This window comes from Tupaia chinensis, unplaced genomic scaffold (genome assembly GCF_000334495.1).
Source record: "Tupaia chinensis unplaced genomic scaffold, TupChi_1.0 Scaffold143935_1, whole genome shotgun sequence".
Classification (NCBI taxonomy): Eukaryota; Metazoa; Chordata; class Mammalia; order Scandentia; family Tupaiidae; genus Tupaia; species Tupaia belangeri.
In genome coordinates, this window is record NW_006203786.1 from 10,465 (window position 1) to 21,489 (window position 11,025).

Below are 11,025 nucleotides of genomic sequence, written 5' to 3' on the forward strand. Positions count from 1 at the left end.
TAAACTCACGCCAGGCACGTGTGCATACGTGCCCAAGATCCTGAGAGGAGAATGGAGGAGAAGGGATTGCGGCGTGGCCATCTCCCCTGGGGGGTGATTTCTCGCTTTCTGTCTCTCTGTCTCTCTCTGTCTGGCAAGTGCATGCACCCTATAGCAAAAACCTCTCCAATATACATACATTGTATCCTAAGAGCCTGGAGAACCTGGAGGACACTGAGCCATCAGGGCAGAAGTGTGAGTGAAGGTGGAACCAAGGGTACTCATATCTCTCAATACATAAAGACATGGTGTACGGAATTTCCCCCCATTTCCCCAAGGGCTTACAAAAGCAATCAAATTGTTGAGTAGTGTTAAAATTGGTACTCTCATTAATGGGCCAATGTTCTCCATCCTCTAGTTTTTATTGAGGGCACATGGTGTTAGAAAAGAATGAGTCACTTCTTAAGAGCGTGTGGGTCAAATAATTTCCAATTGTCTAGACTATATTTCAAAGGGGTGTCCACAACAATAGCCAGTCGATTGCTCATCTGTAAAACATAGAAGGAAAGTGAGAGCCCAGAGTCCCGGGATCAGGCAAGTCCCCCTGTACAATCTGAGAACTAACATCCTGGATCCAGACTGAGCAGCGTCAGCGTCCTGCTTGCCAGAACCAATCCAGTGTTCTAGATGGTCTGGCTTAGCAAGGGAGCATCCCTTCCTCCCTAGGACTGGGACAAGTAGGCGACTGAGCTATTTCTGGAGACCCTAAAGCTGACAAAAGCTTTTCATCTCAATGCGAACCCATGTTTGAAAGGACAGAGTGTAACGCACAGAGAGAGAGGTTAATAGGGTTAATGAACACAGCCAGGTAACTGGAGGCAGGAACAACAGGACCTGCGGTAAACAGCAGGGTGGAGAGAGCATAATGCAGAGTCTTAAAAGTCTAAAACCCAAGGACAGAGAAGAGACAACTCAGAAGATGGTAGTTCACAAAGTAAAATCCTCAGTGGCAAAAGTCCAGTGAAACATGGAGTATCACACACCCGTGGGTCCCAGATCAGTTTATGATTCTATGAAAGCCCTTATAATAGATCTAGAAGTCATGTCTAGAACGCCAAGCGGAGGTCAGAGAGACCTCAGGGATGCCTCTTCCCCCTGGTGAATGTCTGAGGTCTCAACAAATAAAAAGAAATCCAAAATCTTACTGTTTTGATGACTCAGGTATGTTGCTGACAAAGACCAAACTGGATAGAAGCACGTGAGAGAATTAACTTCTGGGGAAGCAGGCACCCCATGTGCCAAAGGGGTTGGAGGATCCCCATTTCCCCAGAAGCAGGCCTATCAGGCATGCCAAAAAAACCAAGGTGAGATCATTGGCATGGCGTCCCACCGGTGACTTACGGAAGCAACAGGATGAAATGTGCTCAGTGCAATCAAGATAGAACAGCAGAAAAAAGTAATTAGGTACCAAGTTTACAGGTGAGAGCAGACTGCAGGAAAGGATATAGAATTAGACATAGCCGAAAGGTGAAAAACAAAAGGGCAGAATAAAACCAGGCTTGCTCTGCCAACGGGCAAGTTGATTCCTGTCCTGAATCTGAGGACCTTGGGAGGATGTCAAGGAGCAGCCCTGGCTAGTACTTTCACAATCCCCAAAGACTGGTTCTAGATCTCCAGCAAAGCAGTAAATGAAAGCAAAAGCCTCTGCTTAGCTCAACCGCCTGAATGGGAATGGAGAACTCCATTCCCTGAGGGCTTTGGGGAATGTACCAGGGAGGAGCCCTGGCCACCAGCATCCCCACAGTTCCCTGCAGACTGGCTGGGAATCTCTGATGAGCCTACTACGAGAGGGAAGAAGACAGGAAAGACTCACCTGGCCCTGGATATGAGCTGCCGTGACCAATTGCACCATGGGTTGGGATGGAGGGAGCCAAAGTGGGTGGAGAAAACTAGACAGTAAAAAAAAACAAAAACAAAAACGTGGAGCATACCTTGTGCTATCCAAGTCATGGCACCAAATATGTTAGGCTGAGAAAACTGAGGTCCATCTCCCCATCACAGCCAAGAACGGAAGGACAAGGAAAGAAGCTACGGGTTTATTGAGTTGGAGATGTGCCCTGTAGACAGAATGGCTGGTACCGTGGGAGGCAAGCTGGCCTCGTCTCTTTTCCAGGGTCTCCTTTTTATCCTGTTTTAGACCTTTTGTTCACCTAAAGTTTGTGTCCTTGGACAACCTCTGGCTTGCTCAATTTTCTTGTATCTTGTTGGACTCGTTCTGCCAGGAATTGTTTTGAGTCAAAATACAATCACCTAGTCCCCTTTCTTTGTGTCCCAGGCTAGTTCCCTGATCTTGAGCTGCCTGACCGTGGTCATAGCTCCTTACACCACTGCTGTTCTCATAGTCCTCAACTCAAAAACAGACTCACAACTCCAGGAACTGGTCATCTAATTGGGTGTTAAAATAGAATGCTGTTGGGGCTGGCAGGTGGCATGGTGGCTAAAGGTGCTGGATTCCCACATGGCCTATCACGGTTCAGGTCCCAGACCTGGCAGCTTGCTTCTCCCTTTTCCTTTCTCTTTCTCTTTCTGTCTCTCTCTGGTCAAATTCAAGAATAATAACAACAAATGGAAATAAATAAATAAATAAATAATTCTTCTTTTAAAGAAATAGAATGACACATTGACTGGCACTACACAAGAACTCTGGGCCATTGGATAATGCCCTCTGTGCCTGAAATCGATGCAATGTGTTAGGAAATCTGGACGGTTTCCAAACAGGCCCTGAGGGGAGGAGGGCCTAAAACTGAGTCTTCCTAGGGGGCGGACTGGGGAAAAAGCGAATGGGATGGTGAGTAAAGTCTGTACTGTGGACCAGTGCTCTTGGGAGAAGGTGACTGTCCACTGTCATGGAGTACAGGGTAGGTACAGGGACAAAAAAAGATTGAGCAGTTAGACCAGGGCCTGATCAGCCAATATAACCAGGATGGCTTTTTAATCTTGATGTCTTATGTCCCTGCAACAACCTTATATTTCACTCACTAGCAACGGAAGAACCAAGGCTGGCTGGAGGCCAGCTGTGGGAGCACAGCAAACATGGCCCCTTGAGCCTTCCTTTGCGAAAAACAAAAGGTCTGTTACACAACTCAGCTGTGAAGTCTTTAAACAATGCGCTATCTGACAACACCGAAACTGCAAACTCCTTTTTTTTTTTTCCTTAACTTGCCAGAGGGTATGTATGTATGCTGGAAAGAGAGAGCGAGAGGGAAAGTAAAGAAGCCATCCTATGGGGCAAAGTCATGCCATAGCCCCCCCCCCATTTCTCTCTCCTTTTGGACTTTGGGCACTCATGCACATGTACCCCAGGTGTTTCCCAAGCCCCCAGTCTGGTACCTGAGCTGCCCAGTTGGCCATGTGAGATCAAACTGCCAAGCCATGGACTGGCCCTATACCAAACTTCTCAGCTTCAGTCACGCATGGTGCCAAAGAAAATATATACTTTTTTTTTTTTAAATGAAAGTTTAAGGTCTGACACAGCAGATAAAAACAATTACAAAATAGTTTGACTCAGGTTGAGAGTGGCAGGAAAAGAGTTAAGGCTATGGTGGATGGACTTCATGGTGGCCCTTTCCCTCTCATCCTAAGCACTTATTATTTCGCTCTGTGTAATCAGGTTCTGGAGCAAACAAGCAGAAGATGAAAGGGTATGCCTACTTCCTGGACTTTTGTAAGACAGCCCAGGATAACTGGCTGTGGATGACCATGAACTTCTTGAAGGCAAGGCCGGTTTCTCACTCAGCTATTTATGCTCAGTGTCTGAACCAGGATGTGTCACACAGAAATCATTCACAAGCCTGAACTGAATATCTGCTGTGTGCCAACAGTTAGAGCCAGGAATAAAAATGTGAACAAGACCTGGTTCTGATGTGTGAACGGAGGCAGGTGTGTGAGAAAGTAAAATGTAGTGTGATCAATGGGATGAGCAATTATTTGAGTAATTATTCACAAAGAAGACTGCCCTGTGGAGGTGCTATGTGGGCTGAGTTTGGAAGAGAGAAGGCAAAAGCTTTTTATTAAAAATAAATAAATAAATACATAAAATGTTAAGTATTTTTGGGAAATCTGACTCATTGAAAAACTTTAGTGTGTATTTATTGAATAAATAAAAAGAGTAGTTGAAGAACATAGGCATCAGGGCCAACAGATGACATAGTGGTTACAAAACTGGACTCCCACATGGTCAACTACGGTTCAAGTCCCAGACCCAGTGGCTTGAAAATCATGCTGAGCACGTGAACGTGCGTTCCCAAGATCCCAGGAGGAGAATGCAAGAAAAGGGATTGTGGCATGGCCATCCCCTGTGGAGGGTAATTTCTTGCTTTCCCTCTAACTCTCTCTGTCTCTGTCTCTCTCTCTCTCTCTCCCCCCAGCAAGCACACACACCCTAAGGCAAAAACCTCTAAAAAAAATTCAGAACATGGGCATAGAGGAATGTGTGAGCTTGGAGGAAATGGACGAGTGCTGAATGTTGGCAGAATGAGCACGTGAATAAGTCTTACTACTTGTTCTTGATCTCCAACCTCAGCTATTAATACAGTCTAGAAAGACACAGTTTGTCATTTGCAGTAAACTTGTGCATAGGAAACACTAATTATCTGTTCTGAGATGTGTTATTAATGCAGAAATTCCTGCAGGTAGACCTTTTCTCTCCGTGTATGCTCTCCTGGTAGGAAACCATTGATAGTTTGATTTTTTGGTTGGCCCAACCACTGAAAGACATTGAAAGGACTGGAGAAGTACAATGTGTCTGTGATTCCAGTGAAAAGAGTGGTTTGACACCAATACAGAGCTCCTGATGTATATGTAGTAATGCTATAGGTGTGTCTATAAATACAAGTGGACTATATATCTTATATATAAAAGTATATAGTTATTTATAGGAGCAGTATAGAAGGTCCTGATCCCACCCTGTTATTCCCAAGGTGGATTGTTTCCAGAGTTCAGAGATCAGTCAGACTTATAAGTAAAATGATTGTCCCAGGAAAGGGTTGCTATTAATGTAGCCAGACTCAAAATAATGAGTACACATTGCTGTCTACATTACCATTTACTTTACGTTCTCTCTTCAGGGAGTGGTCAGGCTAGCAGAGCTCTGGCACTGGGAGCAGGAAAGGATAGGTTGAGTGTTCCTTGCATCCTGCCAGGATGGGAGCAGGAGGAGGGTGGGAAATGCATTATTCTAAACTTTAAAGATGGGGTAGACATGAGCTTCAAAGTCCTCCTAGGAGTCTTAACCCCTCATCTCCTGACCCCATGTATACTGTGGTTCTTAGCCAGAATCCTCACCCCATTGGTAATAATATGCTTTTATTTTTATAGCCCCTCTGGAAGATCATGCATGCACATTATCTTGTGTGAAAATGTAGCTCTTGTTCTGTGCTTTATTTTTATAGACGAGACAAACGCAGCCCAGATCTCCAGACTATAAAAGGCCTCTGAGCTGAACCAGCCTGTTTGACTTGGCCGAGAAGCCACAATGTTCTTCTCCCCAAAGGGAGACACATATGCCTATAAGCATAGAAATGGGCTACTTGTTTTTCTATAAAGAAAACAGGCTTCATTTTCCCCTAGTGCCATAGAAACCAAAATGCTTGAGCAAGTTTTATGTGCAAAAATATCCCCATAGCATAGAGAAATAAAGTTTATTCAACAGGAAAGATGTCTAACTAGATTTTAAAGGAAAATTTCAATTTAATAATGCTTTAACATTGCATAGCTGATTCTATATATGAATAGCGAAATCTATTTCTTTACATAGATTTTTCTGTAATTAAATAATTTGCTAATTATACCACTACATGTAACTTACAAATCAGAAAACAATTTGTCCTTAGACCTAGTGTCCTAATTTTTAGTTTTAAAAAAATGTACTCATCAAAAAATTTTAAAATATATGTATTTGCTTTCAAAATAGAGTGTCCTAAGGGTTGACAGGTAAAAATGAGTTTTACATTTAAAAAATTTTAATTTAGTTTTTATTGCCAGGATGCATATGCACGCATGCGTGAGAGAGAGAGAGAGGAAACACTGCCATGGGGCATGGTCACATTGCAATCCTTTTTCTTCCATGTCTCCACCCATCATAATTTTGGACACACATGCACATATGTCTGATGCCAGAGCCAAGATGTGAACCGTGGTTGGTCGTATGAGATCCGACTCCCAATACATAACACTTAACCACTGTGCTGCAGGCTCCCAGACTGATTTTTTTTTTTTTTTGGAGAGGGTTTTCGCTATAGGGCGCGTGCGCTCGCCAGACAGAGAGAGACAGAGAGACAGAAAGCGAGAAATCACCCCCCATGGGGGATGGTCACGCCGCAATCCCTTCTCCTCCATTCTCCTCTCGGGATAATGGGCACGCATGCACATGCGCCCGGCGTGAGTTTTAAGCCACTGGGTCCGGGACGCAAACCGCAGTCGACTACGTGGGAGTCCAGCGACATAGCCATTATGCTAACTGCTGGTTCCCCCAGACTGATTTTTTTGAAGGAACTAAATTGGTGTAAAATAGGGCAGTCTGTGGTAGGACTCCGATGGCGGACAGCTGAGTACCACTATCAGGGTGGGACTCCGTAAACCTAGTGTGAGGCTGTGCCACTGAGGCTCCGGCCGGAGTTATGTCTCTGCTGTCCTTCCCAAGGTGGATTGCTTCCAGGGCTGAGAGAGCAGTCAGACTTAGAGGTGGAAAGTGATAGTTGACCATGGGTATAAAAACTAAAGGAATGCTGGACAAAGAGTGAAGCAGACAGGGACGACAGGGACAACAGAGACATCTGTCTGTCATGCCAAAAAGGCGGATGTTTTCTAAAAAATCCTTAGAATTTTAAAATTGTTCTTACACTTTTAAACAAGCTCTTAAACTTGCTGAAATTATATGTGACATAAAAAGAAATTGGCTCTCAGTGCAGGTATGAGGGTTGCTACAATGAGAAAGATGTAATAATTTCACTTGAGGCAGGACATAAACCATATACTCTCTCCTTGGCCCATTCTAAGGTCATTTCAACTTGAAGTCTCTTCTGTTTTTGATAAGAGACCTCTGGGTAGATGTAATAGTATTATAAATAATTGCAAATACAAAAGACCAGCAGGTGGCATGGTGGTTAAGGTATTGGACTCCCACATGGTGGACCCTGGTTCGAATTCCAGACCTGGCCTCTTGAAGGTCACACTGGGTACATGTGTGAGCATGCCCAAAATCCTGAGAGGAGGATGGAGGGGAAGGGATTGTGGCATGGTCATCCTCCCTGGGGAGTGATTCACTATGTCTCTCTGTCTCTCCCTGGTGAGTGCACATGCCCTAGGGGAAAAATAAAACCACCTTAAAAAAAGAATTGCAACTATATGTAGGGCACAAGATGGATGAAAGCTTTAGGATCTTTTCTATCCATTAGTGCATGCATTGTCTTGGTATCAGCGAAGGCAGAAGGAAGCAGATATCTCTGGAGCTGCATGGACACTGAGACACAGCTAGATCAAAAATACCCGGCACTTCAGCTTGCAGGAGAGATACCCCTTAAATTAAAGGCACTGCATAAAAATGATATGATATTAAAAGATTTGAGTACCTAATTTTACTTGAATCAAGTAATTTTTGGCTAGAAAACAGTGCAACAAATTACAAAAAGCATTTATTGTTTGGAATCCAGCCAGTCAATGTCTTCAGTGCATATGACTCCACTAAAGGGCCAAACATTCTTTCCTGCGCTGATTTTGGGGGATTTGCATAGGTGAAAACCTGAATCATAGATAGGAACCTCTCTTTCATGATTTGGAGAAAATATTAAAAAAATTTTTTTTTCATTTCTAAATGGCTCAGAAAGAGGGAAAGTGAAAATTCATCCCTCAGCGGGGATGGCCACACCACAATCCCTTTTCCATTCTCTTGGCCTTTGAGCACACATGCACACGTCTTGTGTGATTTTCTTTTCTTTTTTTCCCCCCAAGCCAAACTGTAGCCAGCTTTATTAAATGTACTTTTCATAAACAATCACCGTATTTCAGGCAGGAGATGGGCAACTTTCAAACTCCCTTCTTCAATGGACTACCAAAATCAGAAAGCCACTGTAAAACCCAATGAAGTCTTTGTTTGAGGCTCTGAACAGGGAAAATTTAGAGTGAGGGTTGATATTTCACATTTAGCATGTTGTTTAACGATTTTTCATGAGCTGACCCTGACTTTCGGGAGATGAAAATGGCAGATTTATCAATCTGAAGATCCAACAGTATAGAATAGGAACTGCTGCTCTTTTGAAGGATGCCATCTCAATGTCATTAAAAAGTCCAGATTGCCTGACATACTCGTAACCAGTTTTTTGTGGTCAGGTCCCAACAGGTCTCTGGCTTAAGGGAGTTAAGTCTATGCTGAAGGCAGAGAGGGAGAGGACAGAAAAACAAATTTCGACAGCACAAGGCATCTGTGCCAGGGTGGCTGTGTGTGCCAACATCAAGGGATCCCTCCTCTTGGGAGCCAAGAGGAAGTCTCTCACAACTAGAAGGGCAAGATGTCCCCCAAATCAATCCAGCTTTCTATTAGTGACAAATGCCCCTTCCCAAAAAACAACAATGTTGTTTCTGTGTGATAACAACATTGCTTAAAGAAAAAAGGTAAAGAAAATTCTACATTTTTATGAAAATTGATAAAAATAGTATTTCAAGCTGTGTGGTCACCAGAAGCACACACTTACCCACAATGGGCATACCCTTCACTTGGCATCTCCGGCACCTTCAGCTCTCTGTGCCTGGTCTGTCGGGGCATCTCTGTTCTCTGCAGGGTTATTCCCATCCTTGCCAGGACTAGCTGTTCCCTCTTTCCCTTTCCCTTTGGATACCTTCTCTCTCTTCTTTGCAGGGGCATTTTTAGGCTTGGGCTCTGGCTTTGGAGGAGCAGATTTCACAGGCAACCTTGCAGTTCTTCTCTGTGATTCATCCTTCACCTTGGTTTTATCTCCTTTAGCCTCCCCTTGAGCCTTTCTCTTGGGCATGGTGGCAATGAGGGTGGGACGTAGGTGCTGAGATGCAGGGGAAGCAGCGTGCAGGTGTGGGTTGGTCTCCTCTTCTTCACATTGCTCCACCTGGTGTTATTTTCAAGCTGCCAGTCTGAGACTTGAACCATGGTTGACCATGTGGGAATCCAGCACTTTACTCACCATGCCACCTGCTAACCTCATCAAGGCAACTTTCAAGGACAGAGTGATAGTTAAGATAATGTATTTACTCATATGAAATCCTATATTTTGCTAATGATCTTACAGTCATATTAATAGTGGTTAATAGGTGATGGTAGCCATTTTGAAAAATGACAGCTACAGAGATAAAGTCTTAGCATGAGTTTTGAACATAAACTTCAAGATTCTCTAAGTAGCCTTTGGGGGCACAGGATAATAGTTGGGGGTAAGAGAATGTGCAAAATGGATTAGAGGACTGAGCAGCAGTTAAATGTATTGTCTCATCCTTCCCTGTGTATTTAAAAGGTCTTGCTCACCATCTTTCATGTTATTTTTTATATAGTTGATGACTCTTGTCAAGTGCTCTCCTCCTGGAAGTATCACCATCCCCTGAAGGCTTTTCTTTTTTGGCCTATTTCTCCAGACTGAAAGATGAACTCAATTTCTGTCACTTTTCTGCCTAATAGTCAATCTCCCAGCCCATTTATCATTTTCACTGATAACCAAACAAATTGCTTGGTTTATAAGCAATAATAATTCTTAAGAATTATAGGAATGTGTAATTCTTCTCCTTAGAAGCCAGACTTAGTCAAGGCTGGCCCATGCTAGTTTCACCTGCATCAATAAATATTCTTTTCCTAGGGCCAGCCTGGTAATCTGATGGTTAAAAGAAATCAAATCCCACATGGCTGACCGCTGTTCAAAATGCAGCCCCGACTACTTGAAAAATATTCTGGCACCCAGATGTGCAGGCCCAAGTCCTGACAGGATGGATGTCCCCCAAATCAATCCAGCTTTCTATTAGTGACAAATGCCCCTTCCCAAAAAACAACAATGTTGTTTCTGTGTGATAACAACATTGCTTAAAGAAAAAAGGTAAAGAAAATTCTACATTTTTATGAAAATTGATAAAAATAGTATTTCAAGCTGTGTGGTCACCAGAAGCACACACTTACCCACAATGGGCACACCCTTCACTTGGCATCTCCGGCACCTTCAGCTCTCTGTGCCTGGTCTGTCGGGGCATCTCTGTTCTCTGCAGGGTTATTCCCATCCTTGCCAGGACTAGCTTTCCCTTTGGATACCTTCTCTCTCTTCTTTGCAGGGGCATTTTTAGGCTTGGGCTCTGGCTTTGGAGGAGCAGATTTCACAGGCAACCTTGCAGTTCTTCTCTGTGATTCATCCTTCACCTTGGTTTTATCTCCTTTAGCCTCCCCTTGAGCCTTTCTCTTGGGCATGGTGGCAATGAGGGTGGGACGTAGGTGCTGAGATGCAGGGGAAGCAGCGTGCAGGTGTGGGTTGGTCTCCTCTTCTTCACATTGCTCCACCTGGTGTTATTTTCAAGCTGCCAGTCTGAGACTTGAACCATGGTTGACCATGTGGGAATCCAGCACTTTACTCACCATGCCACCTGCTAACCTCATCAAGGCAACTTTCAAGGACAGAGTGATAGTTAAGATAATGTATTTACTCATATGAAATCCTATATTTTGCTAATGATCTTACAGTCATATTAATAGTGGTTAATAGGTGATGGTAGCCATTTTGAAAAATGACAGCTACAGAGATAAAGTCTTAGCATGAGTTTTGAACATAAACTTCAAGATTCTCTAAGTAGCCTTTGGGGGCACAGGATAATAGTTGGGGGTAAGAGAATGTGCAAAATGGATTAGAGGACTGAGCAGCAGTTAAATGTATTGTCTCATCCTTCCCTGTGTATTTAAAAGGTCTTGCTCACCATCTTTCATGTTATTTTTTATATAGTTGATGACTCTTGTCAAGTGCTCTCCTCCTGGAAGTATCACCATCCCCTGAAGGC

At 43.6% G+C, this 11,025-nt stretch overlaps 2 pseudogenes; both read right to left on the minus strand.

Annotated features, from left to right (window-relative positions):
- Window positions 1–8,744: 8,744 nt before the first annotated feature.
- On the minus strand, window positions 8,745–9,023 carry LOC102487533 (non-histone chromosomal protein HMG-17 pseudogene; annotated as a pseudogene).
- Window positions 9,024–10,180: 1,157 nt separating this feature from the next.
- LOC102487948 (non-histone chromosomal protein HMG-17 pseudogene) lies at window positions 10,181–10,444 on the minus strand (annotated as a pseudogene).
- Between the last annotated feature and the right edge of the window lie 581 nt (window positions 10,445–11,025).